This window comes from Anser anser (assembly GCF_964211835.1).
Source record: "Anser anser genome assembly, chromosome: 10".
In the NCBI taxonomy this organism is placed as follows: Eukaryota; Metazoa; Chordata; class Aves; order Anseriformes; family Anatidae; genus Anser; species Anser anser.
This window is the reverse complement of record NC_139730.1, coordinates 20,767,296-20,785,457: the sequence shown is the minus strand read 5'-3', so window position 1 is coordinate 20,785,457 and position 18,162 is coordinate 20,767,296. Positions and strand designations below refer to the sequence as shown.

The following is an 18,162-nucleotide window of genomic DNA, read 5'->3' as shown; positions in this document are numbered from 1 at the left end:
TGTATACTTGTACATACACACGTTTTCAGTCTAACAACATCTAGGACTAGTAACATCTCAGAAACAATGGGCAGTAGTGTACAGTGTGTTCTGTATGCCTAACAGATCTCTAAAAGAACTTCCATCCATGGTTCCCTGTATATTTAGTGGATTAAACTTACATTAGAATTATTTCTAATGCAGATTTAGAAAAACTATATTGCTGAAGAAAAAAAAGGCAATTCCGAATGAATGTACTATAAAAATCTTAAAATTCAAAATAAAATTAAAAAAAAAAAATCTCCAATTCAAGCTTTTACATCTGTCTGAAATAACTGAAAAATATTGGCAGACATTCAGTTTTTGATGAAAAATAGACAACAGGAAAATTCTTTGTTAAAAAGGGACCAGGAAAATAACAGTTCTCAGTTAAATACCACTAAGTTCAACATCAATTTTGCTATTTTGCAAACAGAAGTAATTTTCCTAATAAGCTTAGCAATCTAAGAATTATGTTGTGTATCCCCTATATAATGTATAATTTTAACTCAAAAGTACCCTGGTAGCTAAGTTTGTTCTGCTGGGTTTCAAATGGATCAGTGAGAGAAATGTAATTATTAAATTGGCAACACAATAATGAGTATGAGTCAGATCAACAAAATTTTTCAAAAACAAATTTGAATATGGATTTTTAGACCCACATTCTTGGTTAGGAGACTCTGATCTGGTGTCTACAGTTAGAGATCCTACAAATATCACGAGGTTGATTAAAGTCTTTAGAGGACATTAATCATAGCTTAGAGCTAACATCAAGCTGTAAGTGAAAATTCAAGACGAAAAAAGAGGTTTCCTGCACTTTATTTCTTACTTTCCTTACCTATGCTAGGAAAGATGATGCTATTTACATCTTTGTTTGATCAACTTTGAATGCAAATAAATCAAGATTCCATTCTTATCATTTGTAAAATTTATTCAAAAGATGTATGCACTTCTGGTTTATTTACAGAAGTATAATATGAACATTAACAAGAATATGAGTTATACACTTACAGTGGAGTAATGTAACTATGGTCAAACTTCACTGCAAATGTCGAGTGTTCTCATGTCTCCATTTGCTTATTGCAGTATTCAGACAATGAGGAAGATGAAAAGAATAGTAAACTTCAAAGAAAATGCATCAAAAGTACAGAATATAATAAATATACACCCACAAAAACTTTTAAAACTTCCATTCATAAAATATTATTCAACAAGGTTGAAGTAGTGCCCCAACTGAAGATCCTGTTTTCAGTAACTCATCCCAGTGGAAAAGATCATCTGTACCATAAGTCTGCCTAGGCTTGAATTTCCCTCTCCTGAAAGGCTAGCAGAAATAGCATTATTTTACAATGTTAAAAGATTCTGAAGACCATCCTTTATGAAATCCCATACTTTAGGATAAGGACTTGCAAGCTGGCAGAGATCTTGTGCCTTTTGCACTCTCACTGGAAAGCCTCTCCAAAATATCCAACTTGAAAGCCTTGCGATTTGTGCACAGCCAATACTTCAGTTGCTGTAATTCCCAACATTACTGCCTGTACTGGACATGCTCCAGGGGCCTGAGAAGGTCTTTCTCTGCAATTGCAGCTCAGTGCCATATTTGAGGCTAGCTCTGAACCAAGTCCAGAGGTCTTTTCTGCTTTTTCAGTGTTCTCCTTACTAAGTTGAAGCCATACAGAAGAGGTAACTCCCAAACTCAAATATGACAGGTTTAAGACCAATCCTTCAGGGAAATGGACTGGAACAAGGAGCCTGAGGAGTGAAAAAGAGACTGTAGAAGGCTGGGGAAAAGACAGATTGTGTCCTAGAACATTTGGGTCAAAAGAAAGAAGATGGAGAGCAAATGGAACAAGGTCTACTCAGGAGCAAGTAAACTTGCTTAGCAGAGGGACTACAGTAGAAGCCAGAAGAGGTAAAGAGGAGACAAAGTGCTGTTGAAGAAGAACTCCTGATGAGGAGATATCTGAGTGTAAGGCTGAAAGAGTGAGAGACAAAAATGAAAATATGGAGTCAAACGGTGTAGCCGGCTAAATAAACTAGGTCTAGTGAAATATCAGAAATGCAATTCAGGTGAAATATCTGCTGAAATGAGATCAGCAAAAAGCATAAACAAACGGAGGAGACCAACAATACTGGGCAGGATGGAGGGAATGCAGTTACTCCAAGAGGCTAGAATGCAACCAGAGATTTCCATGTCTCATCTATCTTTGCTGACAACAAATGTCTACAAAACCCATTAGAAAATACCTAAGTCCTTGAAAATGCAAAATACAAAATCATTAAGTGTATCAGAGCATGATTCCCAGAGGAACCACCATCCACCTGGACTTCCACTATCCTTTTTCTTTCTGTTGTCATCCTCTGTTAGAGTTCTTCAGTATCTGTAATGAAGTTAACTTCAAAGTGCCACTGGAATTTGATACGCAAAGAACAGTGGTAGCCACTTAGAAGAACAACTTTTTATGTGGCTGAACTTGTCATTTTAAATGAGGGACATAATTCCTCACTCTAAGAACGTGCTTTTTCCTCTGTGTGTGGTGTATCAAACATGAGAAATGAGGAAAGCAAATACCAGTTAAGTTACTCCTCACACAACTTTCCACAATGATCTACTCTCTGCCAAAAACTGTTAATGTCACTAGTAGAGAGAAGATTAAGCTCAATATTATTGCTACAACAGCCAGAGATCTTTTAAGGATCAAGCTATCAACTTGTAAGAGACAGATAAGGTAATGGATTGTGCAAGTGGATTAGAGGATGAGAATTTAATTACACCTGTAAAAGTCATGGTGGAAGAAGGAACAGCTGCTTCACAAAAGGGTTTTGAGTTTGATACATGTGCAATGGTAGAAGACAACTTTCAAACCAGTTACATTTTAAACGTCCTGTGCACATCAAGAAAAATAAGGGACAATTTCCACTCCTAGACACATTACAATGGTCTCAAAACATTATCAGTGATTTTCATTAACGCTAGTGGATGTTACTGGAGGGACTGCTCCGTAGCAATAAATGCAAAGCAATCCCCCACACTATTTATGTTGAATTATTTCAGAAGACTGTTGACCTGAGAACTCAAGGAGAGATGTATCTATTCCAGGACACTTTTTGTGAGGCTAATTGTATACATTCTTGTCCTTGATCAAAGTTCACTGAGTAGGGAAACAAGTCTATTTCAGGACTCACTTACAGATTTATGCTTTATCTTGATCCTCTTCTGCAGAGAAAAATTGCTTTGGAATTGTACATCTCACTGAGAACTCTGGAGAGTGAAGAAGCTCCTGATTTCCAGTCCTTAGACCTCGCTCTCCATAGCTGTAGAATCCCTTTAAACCTACTATCCACACTGCAATGCCCAGAATACTCTGTTTCCATCTGCCCACTAAAAGACTTATTTTCTGAAAATTTCTGAAGTACAATGCTCCCCAAGATAAATCTTAATTAATAGATAACAAAGGCTAAGCCCAAAAAAAATTTTGCAATAAGTGAAAAAACACCAATGCTCCTGGCATTTGCAATTTTCTCTTACCTTTAAAGGAAATAGACGAGTATTTTCTGAAGTCTTTGACTTTGAGACAACAAAAATTTAACTTTTTTTTTTTTTAAAAATAAAAGGAGGATACTCAAATGGAAAAAAAAAATAGCCTTCAATAAAAACTTTGACTTTCATGAGTGTGCATCAAGGCAATTTAGCCCATACAAGGCACTTCCAGGAACACATCAAATTTTTGCTTTTCTCTTTTATAGTTCACCAGTAATTATGCAGTAAATTTGCTTAGCCCAAATACTGTATCTGCCTTGCTTTGTGAGAACAAATGCAATTGCTTCTGCAGAGACATTCTGCAGAGAGGTTTTTCAAAGCACTACAGCGTTTCCATCTTATTTTTACAATTTCTTATGCATCATGGCAGATACGGGTATGACTGTATGTAATAAGTAGTTAACTACCTTTTTTTTAAAAAAAATAAAAAAATAAAAAATACTGTTTCAATAGATTAGTTATAACTGAAACAATTCCCAGACCAATGGTATCTTATCCATTTTAATCAAACCCCACCAACTTAGGTACATAATATCGAAGGACTCTGATAAAAAATGGACATTAAAAGTAATGAGGAATGTAGCATGTAGCCTGATCATTTATATGAAATCCCTGAGATTTTGTTCAAGGTCAAACAAAAACTCCAGTACAAAATTAGCCACAGAATCCTCATCTCCTGACTCCTGACTCTAACACGAGCATCCCTCTAAATCCACTAATGTCTCAAGTGTCAAATATTCACAGGTAAATCAATGGGATAAAAGGTTCCAATGAGAAAGTGTTCTTCGAACCATTAAAAAATAGCATAAAGATTTCTTCAATATTTTCATCCCACCTATTGCTTCTGGCTTGCATCAGAAGAGCTCTGACAGCTGCATGTCAATTTTCAGATTTCAATATTGCCTTTGATAGGTGTTATGCTTTGTATACATCCGGTTTATTTCAGAGTTTTATCCTTCTAAAATTCACCACTCAGCTGGATCTATTTTTCACTGTCAATGGCCTGAACAATATGATCACTTAATGTGAAAGAACCCATGATGCAGTATGAGAGAATGACATGCCACAGCATCAAATTTTGCAAGATCGTTCTCTATTACTTAAGTTGATGTGGCTGAATCACAGTCTGGAAAACTTAATTTTGGAATTCAGTACTGAGATTTGGAAGACAGTTCTTAATTCAAAAGTTCATTTCTAATGAAAGTGTGAGGTGGTGAAAGGTTGGACTAGCAGACTAGATCATTTGAGTCTTTATTAATAACATGAGTTCATTTTAATTCAGTGAAGCACATAATTGGCATCAGGCTTTTGAAGATCAGCACTCTTTTCTGTGACTGGAATCTGTAATATTTTAAGACTTTTTTGATGTTATGGCAGATGTTTTTATTATTTGCATTTTTAAATTACGTTACTGTTAAATAGTTCAGACTAATTATAAGCTTGTTGGTTTTATTGAGCCCAATGATATCCACTGGCCAGCGACAAATCTTTATAAATCAAAACCTGAATTCTTTGTAATTAACTCTTCAGTCATCCAGTTCTACAGTATAGAGATGAATGGGTCCCCCTGAGATTACTCCACCTTGAATAACCAGAAGAGGGCAATGGGGTCCGTTACAGTCTCAGTTTGCCCCACAACTGCTGCATGTAAATCAGTTTACCAGGAGCTCAGAATGTACTTTAATAATGTTTATTTCAATGTCTTTACCTCTGCATGTTTCAGTCATTCTTGACGCAATGAAATTCAGAAGCAAAATAGGCTGAACTCACTGGAAATGGTCCTAGCCATTTAGAACAGCAATCGCTACTCTGCAAGAAACTTTCTAATGTTTGACATACTGCCTACATCCCTTTTACCGGCATACTTGACTACAGAAGAGATATGCTGAAAAGCAAACAAACAACCATAAAAAAAAAAAACACAATGCAATATTCATCACTCAGGCACAGGTACCATTCTATTGGATATGAACTTTTAAACAATAAGGTTTGAGTACTTGTACACTGTTAGTATTAGCAATGCTGGCATTTTCCAAATTATTAAAGGGCGGTTTGTTTGTTTGTTTTGCAAATCCATAGTTTGATTTTAGTTCAGCTTTTCAAAAGAACCTGTGACGTTCAAAAGCATAAGTCTTATTTCATTAGTCTTTTTGGCACTGACAAACTTTACCCCCAAATAATTGACAATTAATATTCTTTACTTAACTAGTTACCAGTTAAATTCCTGTTTGTTATTCCACTTTGCTTAAGCTGATTATTTTTGACTTCATGTTGGGAATCTGCAGATCTAATTTTTTTGAAAGAAATAAGGCTTCGTACACAGCTAAAGATAGAAACAATCTTAAACCACCAGCGGGTATGTTAAAATTACCATCATGCATCTCTCTGCAGAGGTTTACAGCTCTCATTACCTGAATCTTCTGCTTTAAACAGAAGTAACATATTGGAACAGTCTAACTAAAAATGCTCTAAGGTATTTTTAGGAGATTTTCAGGGGTATAAATGAGAATTAGCTACCCATCTAGCAATGGAAAACAATGAGTTTTGAATTTTCTGAAAGCCTCAAGTTGTCATGATTGAGCAATAAGGGTGAGATTTTTCTCATTTTATTAGGCTGCTGAAGGTGGCAAGAAGAAACAGATATGGTATGGGGTCAATGCAAGCAGTAACTTCTGTTTTCAGTGATGCCAAGACTGAACAGTAATTCTCATTTCTCTATAGCATTTTCTTGGCCTCAAATACAACCCGTTCCTCTAGCATAGCAACAGAATCCAAACTCTACAGAGCTTACAAATTCATAAAGTCTCCAAAACCCCAAAACCAAGATTCTCCTTTCTGGAGAAGCATCTCACCAGAGCAGGAGCTTAGATGGATCTCTTCCCATGTATATTTTCTGAAGCCTAATATGAGAGACTATCAAACAGAAGACCTGACAGATCTTCCTTGAGATAAACATTCAGATTGAACTGTTTTCATTGCATACATAATTATATCTTTTTTAATAATTCAAAAACACATGATATCTTAGATTCAATAGACATCATTCAAGAGCCTAAAAGGTGAAGATAGGAGGAAGCAAAAGGACAGACAACATCTTAGCACAAAACTCCCACAGAAGTATTTTAGCCAGTGTCCAAGGTCTTTGAATTTTGAAGTCATAACCAATCATGCTGCATTTACTTCAGCACGCTTTCTTATCCCTTCAAGGAACTGCATGAAAAATTGATTGCAAAATTTAAGCCCCATATTTTTTACAACATTTAGACAATGGAGATGCATTTCTTTTATCCCATCAGAGTGGTCCATAATTTACTCCAACAGAACCTGCACAAATAATACTACACTGTTTCCTGCAATCCTTTCAAAAATACAATTTAAAAAGAGCTGACAGTGTTTTACTGTTAATGAATTAAAAAGCAACAAACATTAAATCTTTTCCACTAAATTGTTTTCTTCTGCTTGATGACTTCAATCTAAACTCATCTCTTGCTGTGCCAGCAGTTATCATCATGCTGCATGCCACCTCGATACAGTATGTGTCTGCAGATCAGAACAGCAAAATGCAGCTTTGCAGACTGCACACTCACTTCAGAACCAAAAGGATGCCTGCTCAGGGCAATGCTTCCCACTGTGATAGTCAAAGCTTCGAAACTTGGTCCAACTTCTGGTTACCTGCAATCCGTTGAGTGTAAAGGGCAGCAGACAGCTGCACTCAGGTAAGAGCAAATGAGGAACAGGATGGAGCGTCACCAACTACCTCAAGTGCTTTGACTTCTAGAGATCCATCTTTGCTTTCCTATACAAGAATCTCAGGACAGAACCATGCACAATCACCACTTCTGTAACTGCCTCTAGAAGAGTTTCCCTTCAGTCTTTCATTTCAAACCCCTCCAGAATCTCAGCAGACCCCATGGCAGCTGTTAAACGCAAAGTACAATTTATGATACAATGTCAGCTGTGTGCCAGCTCGAAGAGCATGCAATGCAAATGGACCAGTTCTGGCTGCCAACCAGCTCTTAAGCAGCAAAGTGAAAATATTGTTATCAGCATCCCAAGCAGAAAAGGACACAGTGATAAGGAGCTATTCATTCTTCATGGGATGACAATTTTGCTTGAGGTCAGATAAGGAATCATGCAAACACTATGTATGCAGCAATTTAGAATATGTTCTCTCTCACCTGCCCATACACATAAAGGGAAGTAACATATAGAATCAAGTCATTGCAGTGCGCTACAATTAAATTCAATTCAAACTAGACACCTGACACTCAACTAAAGCAAGCTGCAACATGCTCCAAGTGAAGAAAGTACACAGGCAGAAGAAAGCACTAAAGTCAAACAGATTAACGTTCTTAAATACCATGAGGAAAAAAAAAAAGAGAGAGAAAAAAAACTTTATTATGTATTTCCTTCATAAAAATTAATTACGTCAAATGAGACAGAGCAATGTGTATCGAGAAATTTAATAACAACTGGAAACAAAGATAATAATCATTTTAAAGAGGAAGGAAGGGTTTTGGAGGTGTGGCAAGGAAATTTGTTCTGATTTTAACTGCTACACCAAAACAAGGTGTCTACCCTTAGTGAGTTATCTGGTCTATTCACCATTACTAATCCCATTATAATTTCTATCACATTTATGTCAATTTAAATACTGAAATCTATAATCAAGGTTGTATTTCAATACTAAATAAGCAATTAGCAGCCAGACACTAATATTAAGCTGGCATTTCATAGGGATTTTAAGATCTTCTGGATCCAAAGTTCAGCCTGTATATCCTTTTACTGTGTGCACTATTTTTTAAGTAACACATTCTTTCCCAGCTAATTTAGTGATGTAATACTACAATTTAGAAAGATTAAATATATCATTTGCAGAGTGCTTTCCCCATCTCATGACAGAGTACAGGAACTCCACATGTCAGATCTACAATAACTTTGTTACTGGGATGGAGATCTGAATTTAGTAGGGTCAAGAAACCTACAGTTTTGTTCCTGTAAAGCAAACATCAGCCCCAAATTTAAGTGTTATCTCCTCCAGCTGTCTGATTTTTGTACACAGTACTACATAGTTTAAATCTTCACTCTAGAGTCTATACAGATGAGAGTTCTGCTTGTAAAAAGGAGGCCAGTTTTGGCAGGAGAAATTCCCCTTTTACTCCTGATACAACTTCGATGTAGCCTGTGGTACTTAGAGCTGGCTAATATGCTCAGATACAATATGCATTATTCTTAGAAACATTCATTTTTTCATAAATCTAATATGTAAATATAAAAGACGCTTAAAACATAGCCTCTTCTTGGAAGTGACGCTCCTATCTTAATCTTCTTGCCTGTCAGATCTCCACCAGACAATAGAAAGCTTCTAGGATGATCTAGACCTGCACCTTTGCATCAGTTTTTGTGACTTAGTCACCTCTGAAACATGTATTCATATCAGACTGAAGCTCAACAGCTCCTAGACAGGTTACTAACAATATTGAGCATAACCACTCGAAGTCCTTACACAGAGTGTATGATTTTCAAATGACTCTTTCCTAATGAAACTGGATTAGGCATTAGCCAAGCAAAAATACCTGTATGGTAGCAAGTTACAGTTACTCCTCCTCCATGACAATTCAAATAACCAAGCAAAATTTTTCAAAAGACATTTTTGTGAGAACAAGTCCACACCTCTAGGTTCTCTGCCTGGATACACTAATCCTGAGTGCAAGGGGATAGTAAAGCTTCAGCAGCAGGAGAGAGTAGGTTTATCTTTTGCTAAGAGCATAAGACATCTTGACAAAAGAAGCATTACATTGCTTAAGACAGTAGTTGCATAGATGATAGCCAGGAACATGTCAGGGCCGTTACATCTAGACATTTTAATTGCACTATTAAATTGCATGTTTATCTTAGAATATTAATAAAAAATAAAAACCACATTCACATGAAAACATCATAATAGCAAAGTACACAGTTTTCATGTTATGCAAACGTAGGCATTTCTGAGGTCACATAGCACCAAACTTACAGGTAGACACGTTATGAAACAAACATTTTTAATGTGATTACATTATCCTACAATTAAGGATCAACTCAAGCACAGGTCCCTCATATCTGTATTAATGTAATTTTATTTTTCCCATGTGATCAAATGCTGCTCATTAAACAGAGAGTATGAACCACCTTCTTCAGTAGTCAAAACCTGGGAGGAACTCAAGGGTACAAAATAAGAGTGCTATCTCATAGCAGTGTACAGCCATTAGACCACTACCATTTTCCCACAGGTACTGGCTCCAATATTTCTGCCATGGCACTAAGCCTTTTGATGGAGATATCATCTACTTTTTCAACATTGCATGGGATTTAGCCACAGGAGTTATGCAGCTAATCTTGTTCATGCATTGCCTGGAAGATTTAAATGGAAATGATTAATTATTACCTTTTAGCACTATCTTCTAGATAAAGACTTTAGAGTTCAGGAGCCAGTCTTTCAGGAAATTACTATTTAACATATGTCCCTCTGTGCTTTATAATAAAAATTTCATTGCAATGATTTTTCACAGGTGAAAGTTTTTGGATTTTTTTTTCTATTCTCCTTATTTGAACACCCTTTGTCAAACCCTTTTCATTTATTTTTCTTCTCCTTTTGGATTGAAGAGATCATCATCTCAATGAAATTCTTTAGTACTGATTGTAATTAACAATCACAGCCTGAGATACACCATTTACTTACTGGGCATCTGGCACTTTTCCTGCAATCACTGACTGAAAGTAACACTGACACACTGGAAAAAAAATCCAGAAAATCAGATGTCTTTGTTCAACTTTTATTTATTTTTTTTTTAATTTGATGGATGTTCTGAAATAACATTTACACTTTTGGGGACACCAAGTCTTTCTTGGCAAACTAATAAAAAAAAACCCACACATTTTCCTTTGTCTTCCCTCTCCCCCCAAAAAGGTCAAAAGTGATTTCAGATTATATACAAGAGTCATTTTCTGTCTTATGTCTACTAGTAGAATTAGGATTCTGGTGAAATTTAAGTAAGCCAATATTCTTCCTTTATATTTGTTGATACAGCTTCTTTCAAGGCATTACCAAACCGTGATTACATAATTATAGAATTAGCTACAAAATACACTCACATGGCCAGAGAATTATGCTCCAAAATACGTGACAAACATCACAGAAGCATGATGTAAATTGTTTTTATAAAGATACTATCTAGTTTGAGAAATAAAGATAAATTAATAGAGTGGTCTCTGCAGAACAGCTCTGAGCTGACTTTACATTATGAAGTATTGCATAGAAGATGGTCTTCCTTCCAAAAGACACTAAGGTCTATGCTTACCAATGACTTCCAGTGTGTAAAAATAATTCATGAGGCAGGTCATCCAGTCTCCAAGCAGCTAACAGAAGAAACCTTGGATGTGAAATGCAGAAACTGGTTCCATAAACTGGATGAATTTCTAGATACATAGACAAACTTTTTTGTCTTTAGCTATATGTTTGAATGTTTCTGAACATCAGGAGTAGACAAAAGGGGTAGGAAGGAGAGGGGACACGAGCAGAAAAAGTTGAACTCCCCACTTAACATACTGAATTTTTACAGAGGTGCAAATAGGGATACTGTCCACACATAAAATATGGGTTAAAGGCAGAGACAACTTGGCTAGAAAGGAAATGGATGAGTTAGTTCAGGAAGCCAAAACAGAATCAACCCAGAAATGAAGAGAGGATTTCTGCTGAGCTACACACATGCTGCAATCTTTTTCGCAGGAGAGGGGACTATTGTAAAATATTCCATTCAGCCTCATCTCTAGCTGATGCTGATCATCCAGTCCACTGAGTTCAGTGACTCTTCGAGCCTGACTAAGTAATTCCACCATGAGACAGTTAGCTGGAGGCATAATGCTCTGCATGTTCAAAAATTCTGTGACCTTCTGGAATACAACTCCTTTTAATAGGAGACTTTTTCTACATAATGTGCTTAAGATTTAAAAGTTGACAAAACTTCCAATATGAAAGAGATGACATGGTATATTAACTGACTATGTAGCTGTAAGAAAGGCAAGCTGGCACTACAATTCAGGCTCTTGCTGAAAAAAATAATGCAAGTAACATTTATCTATATGCACAATATTATTGCTCGATTCACATTTTAAATTCAAAAATGATTGATTATTTCAGCATCCTAAAAGAAAGTGTTACCTAGACGCTTCAGATTTAGGATTCAGAGCCTAGAATCATTCTATTCAGATAACTGATATTATAATCCTTCCAAGGATTGCTGGGAATTGGCATTCTTATTTGTGTCTGGTGTTCCTTCCCTACACAGAGAGGGCACCCTTAGGATATGCTAAGTACAGAGGAATTCAAACATTAGTAACCTCCTAGAACAACTTTTCAGCCGGAGAAGTCAAGGAGAACCACACAAACTGAAACCATCACAGTGACATAAAAATATAAAAATTATTTTAAATCAAACCAATTAAAAAATAAAACAAAACAACAACAACAAAAACTCAGATCAAAAGGAGAAATGATAGTATTCTGGAACTGTGGCTTTTCATTTCCACAATAGATTTTTACTCGTGGGCTCCAAGCTACCACTGTAACAATATTAGGGTGAATTTTGAAGTAATATCAGATTAGTCAGGGAAAAGCACATCACAGAACATCAAAACTTTGAAGGCTGCCATAAGGCTTATTTGCTGACCAACTCAAAGTCTGGCGAAGTATAGAGACATGAAAGCAAAAATAATATTATGAAGATGTCTTGTAAATAATGCTGACAGTGTAAACTGAGTATACATTTCACTAGGTATCCTTAAAATAATCAAATATGTCAGTGCGCATGACAAATCCAAGTATTCCAAATTCTCTTTCTTCACCACAGAAATGTGTGTTAGGAAAGACTCCAAGCAAAGTGTAAAATAGGAGCTATTATGGACACAGTCTGCAAATTACCTCGTTCTCATAATCCACACTAAAATCTAAGCAGTTGTCTGTATTATCTGTTCTTTTTCTACCTACAGGAAGCTGAGAAGATGCATGTGTGAACTGATGACTAAGGTGACCCAGGTCAGCAATTGTCCCTGATGAACTTTCTTGAAAAAGATTTATTTTCTAAAGAAATTCAGTACCTGACATTTGCTCAATTAAAGAGGCAACCTGCTCTCTACTGCACTGCCTATTATATATGATTCCTCCCCAGTGCTATTAGAGAAAGACAGGTTTGGAGAATACTTCAGGATTGAAGTACTGGTACAGTACAATAGGAAGAAATATTTTTCAGTTCTCCATGGCTTTTCTTGGAACACACATTTACTCACAGCTGGCAGAAGACCTGATGGGTGAAATGGATATCTTTGACCTCAGGAAGTATTGCCACAATATCAGGGGGAGAAAATGGAGTGTTAGCTTGGAAGAGGTGGGAACCAAACCAATCGCTGCCTGGGGCTGCCTGAAATAACATCTGTCTTGGAAAGCACTGAGGCTGATGTTCTGAGTCTGGAGACTGCAGCAGTTTCAACACAAGGTTTAGGCATGACTGCTTCAAAATGTAGGTTTGTGTGATTGCAAAACAAGCACTACAGTCTTTTTGGAAAACCTGGGGAAGACCAGACATGTTATGCATATCCCCTAAACCCACTTCTAAAGATATGTTTATCCATAAGAATAAAATAAGGAAATAAATAAACATTAAGCTTATCACCTATATTTCACCTGAACTTTCTCCTTTCTGAACAATCAAATGTAAGTGAAAAGCAAACATAAAAATAAAACCCTATTCAGATTAGTCTCCTATAAGGCTCTCCTATAACAATGACAGAAGCAGTCATTGATGAAGTACGCCTGCTTTAGTCAGCTGTCTCACGCGGTGATAGGACTGTGGTGTCATCACAGTTGTCTGCAGTAGTGAGATGAGGAAAGATTTGTCCAAGGTTTCCCAGTGTTGGCTCTCTTAGGAAAACTGTGGTATGGAGCATAGACAATTAGAAAATGTGGAAAAAAGTAATGCAGAAACTCTGAGACTAACTTTCTTGGTAGGAAAGTATTAACATCTGCTCCTTGCCAGGTGTGTGTATATTCTTAGCTGGCAAGTTCTGCATTTATTTTGGAAAAAAAAAAAAAGAAAAAAAATGGTTAGTTGCAGTACGTTGCATTCCACTGCAAATGGTATAGCTGCGGTAGCATCAAAACCAAATCACTGAACATGGCCAGAGTATAGTCAAAAGTGATTAATTATTTTGCAGCAATAGCAGGGCTTCAACAGGAATTCAGCCCAGAAAACCATTAGTGAAATACACAATGTTTTGTGATGCTTAAAAGTTTTGTAGATTATTTCTACATAACATAACGATCTTTAAGGTTCCTCACAATGCAAACCATTTTATGATTCTATAACTAGGGTTCATTTTTCCTGCTCATCTTCTCAGCCAAAATCTTTGTCCAAGCTCTGTCTCACATACTGCAATACCACCTTTCCCTACCAAAAAATCAATCAATAAATAAAAAATCCGTGCATGAAGAGGTTGCTGCATTCTCAACCAATCACGTTGACTATGTCACTGTACTTCTGCCTTCACCATCTGGCAGAGTCTCACGAGGTTTCTTCCACCTTCAGCAAGGGGTGCCATCTTCCTGTATCTGTTCATCAAATTTGAAATGAAGCATCTCTGGGTCTTGCTCTTCTCTGATGGAAGAGATTCCTCATGAGCAGCACGGAAACCAAGCAACATCACTGTTTTCCTCCCAGTCCCTTCCTAAACACCTCACTCAGCAGGCTGCAGAATGAAAAGGGAAAGGAGAAGGGGAAGGGGAAGAGAAACACTAACAGTCACAGCTTCCTTATGCAGGGAACTGCTGATCAGAAAAACTTCAGGAAAACTTCAGATACTGCTTCTCACACAGCATGGTGCACTTCCACTAAAAATATATTTCTTAGATAAGATCATTCCGTGAACCTGTGTCCTCTTTCTAGGCATCCTCACATTCTCTTTTTCCCTTTTTCCTCTGAAATGCCTTCTCTCCTTCAGCACTGATTGAATGACTAATTAATTGTAATAATTTTAGCATTGCCTTTGCTGTTCACATTAGGGATGTCATTCATTAGGGTGAGAAAAGAAAGATAAGCATTTCTTTCTTAGTTTGCCTTTCAATCCGTGTATATATAAGGCCTAAAAAGGAGAAGGACACTAATGTTTTCAGGGCAGTTATGCTGGCATTTGTCACTGTGAACTCTAAACATCTTGAGGCAGAAGGATCTTGTTACTACAGCATGTTTCACAGAATGTTGTGACCACTGACAGAAATGTCCAAAACACATGCCTTGCAGATAAAAACAATCAGAGAGTTTCAAAAAAAAAAAAAAAAAACTTGGCAATTTTATGATAAGTGGGAAATTGTGCATTCCTATGCTCCACTGACAAAATACATTTCTATCTCAATCCTATCTGCCTAAAAATAATACAGCCTTTTAGTTGCACATGCAAAGAAAAAAAGCTTTTTCAATGTCTCTATTAACATATGCTCTTCCTCTACCCTGGCTCTTATTCCTGGCTGTGCTTCAGTGAGTCTGTGGTCATGAACGAATGACGTTTAAAAAATATATATTTACATGACCAGTTTTTGTTTTTTACTTGAACAACTTCACTAAGGGCAGCTTTGTTTTAGTTATGACTTGCATTTAGGTAGTACACACATTCTCATCAGACACTTTTGTCATCCGTGATCAGAGTCTATGTTCTACATGAGTACATGTCCACTATGAATTCAATATGAATTCAAGGATGAATTCAGTCCAGAAGCCTACAAGGAACTGGAATATCAAAGATTATTTAATACTACTGTGACTCAACCACAGAGAAGCCAGCTGTTTTTATTCCCTGTACCACCACCTAGTTCTGTCCAGATTCAGGACCAAAGGCTAAGACAATCAGATTTGCATTCTTGTCAGCTAACACTGCAAAGTACTGACAGAGGCCCCAGAAGACTCTCAATGTCACAGCCCTCGAAACTTCCTGATCCACTGCATTATCACTTTACTTGCCAGTCAGGGATTCAGAAATTACGCTGTACTTCCTATGCATCTAATTTACATCTCAGACAGGGCTGTCATTCTAAAGCAAAAAATGAACAACCAAGGAAAAAAGAATGGCTGCAAGAATGCCACAAAGAAACTATATAGCACTGCTAAGGCAACTTTTTTAAAATATAGACAAATTCTTAAAGGCTAGGATGAACCCCCCTTGCAAACTAATACCCACCCATAAAAACAACCTTATGACCCTATGCTGACTGTAAGAAGAAGATAGAAACCATCAGGAAACAACTCTAAAATGTGAAATTCAATGTGTAATGAGGGATGCAGTTTTCTTCACACTGTGCATACTTTGGTCAAGCTCATCACACAGCCCTGCTGTGTCTACAGTACCATTGTCATTGTGGCAGTAATGAACACTTGTTCACAGAAGCAACATGAAAGGGAAAAATGCTTTCATGACACAGAATTCTGAATCATGCTGCCCTCATAAGATGTAGAAGTCATTAAAGGAAGGGTTAGAAATCTTTTTACTACTTTTCCATTTGCCATTCTTTGGTAATCTAAAAGACCCATTCAGCAGCAGTTTTTCCTCTCTCCTCCTTCTACACAAAAGTCTCCCCTGTAGCACACAGAAGTAGCACACCAGACACAGTACAGACCAGTTAATCCCATTCTCTCTGTTTACCTTCCCAAGCACCGTTTAAGACCAGAACAAGCACTGTTTATGGCAATTGCTAAACAAGGATTCCACAATTAGACTAAATGAGAGGATTCGGGCCTGCCTATAAATATTCAAGGGATGGTGTTATATGAGGAAAAGATAAGCAGGTAGATCCCAACATGAGGATAGCAAGACACTATTTTTTATGCAGCAAATGAGATGTTAGGTCACAAGCAATGCTCAGGGAGTCAAATCCTCATTTGGTGTGAATGGACTTCTAAGGCTGAACAGATTTACGTCAGTCAAGGATGGCACTTGTTTCCAGTTGCTCTAGCTTCATATAAGTCAGGGCTTGATTCATTAATATTCAAGGCACTTTGGAAAGTCCATCTTTTCTGTGAGCATTTGTGGCAGAGACAGATTGATACATCCCAAGGGGTTTGTGATTCAGGGTTGTAAGGTGGATTTGTTTTGGGATTAACATAGTCAATGATTAAATGAATTGCATTTAGCATATAAATTCTCTATCAAGTGTTACATTGTAAATAATATGAGGTGGCTATAAATGGCAAAAGTGTCAGAAAACAATCCAAATCTTTGTCAAGTATGAAGAAAGCTGCACAGAATATGAATTCCTTCTTTCTCTGACAATGCTGATTTTATTGCTTGTTTATCCCTTACCACTATTTTCTACTTCATTTAGGCTCTAACGTATTTCATAATAGTACAGATGTTTAAATTCATACAATATACATCAATTTCTTATAGTCACTTTTCACCAGGCAATCTAGTGAACAATAATTTTCTTTCACCAGAATGCTCTAAGTCAGATGGTGTCATGCATTCATGTGTTAAGGCAAGCATTTAAAAGAGTTTAACATTTTAACGTTTGGTAAGTAGGCAGTAAAGTCTATTAATAGCGTAAATGAATTCCCATCTCAACAAGAAACGAACTAACTACTTCTTCATTTCAGATGGTGATTAGCTTGGGCTTCAGGCAACCACTTTGGCCATGAAAACAAATTCCTATTTGCAAAAACAGAATTTAGAATCAAATGGCATTTAACTGTATCTGTCTTTGGTTCTTGACCAATTTAACTTTGGGAAAAAAAAAAAAAGGCAAGATTCTGTTGACTTTAATTTGCTTTATAATGTAATTTGAATAAAATAAAAAAATAAAATCATTGTCCTTAACAACACATGAAAACTACGGCAAAACATTGCCATATCACATATCATGAATACATATCTACTAATGGATAATCTGATGCTTCTTTAGCAACCTCCATCCTCCAGGCTCTTCCAAAATCAAAATTATATCTATCTACCATTTCCTTGTCAGGCCTAGTCACATGCTCACATAAACTGTCCTGAATAAACAGAATGCACCATGTTAATTGACCATGCTATTCTGTGACCAAATGTGGTAGCTTACATTGTCAGAATATGATCACACACTCTATCACTTACCAGGATACTGGTAAGCAAGTAATGGGATGGATGAACTGTTCAATAAGGTTTGATTCAATCAATATATCATCAGGTGGCCAATCCTGAATTGGAAATTTTTCAATACATACAATACACCATTGGAGACTTACATGGTTGTCTACCTGAAGGAAAGGGGAGATTTATATGATTTAAAATACAAGATATTTCCTACACAATAAAACTCACAGTTTGTGACTTACAGGTCACTCATTAAAGCTATCTAAGAATAGCTTTAATATTCTGTTACAGGCTACAGATATATTCACCCTAGGTTCCCTTTGTAATCAACAGAAATCTGTTTAAAACTCAATGGAATCTAGTGAGTAATTCAATTCACCCCAAAGTAAACATTTCAAGCAGATCAGATGAATCATTATTTCAGTGCATCCATAAACACAGAAACTGTCTTCACAGGC

At 36.6% G+C, this 18,162-nt stretch overlaps 1 protein-coding gene across 8 annotated transcripts in view; it reads right to left on the bottom strand.

Moving 5' to 3' along the window:
* Positions 1 to 18,162, bottom strand: part of LOC310904863 (uncharacterized protein) — a 499,219-nt gene that overhangs the window by 433,550 nt on the left and 47,507 nt on the right. The window contains exon 2 of one of the 8 annotated variants that reach the window (XR_014588638.1): positions 6,685 to 14,335. The exons of the other annotated variants lie outside the window; for them this stretch is intronic. The gene's annotated coding sequence lies outside the window, so the exon portion shown is untranslated. Of the gene's footprint in view, positions 1 to 6,684; positions 14,336 to 18,162 lie in introns of those variants that run through there. 8 annotated transcript variants of the gene reach the window in all.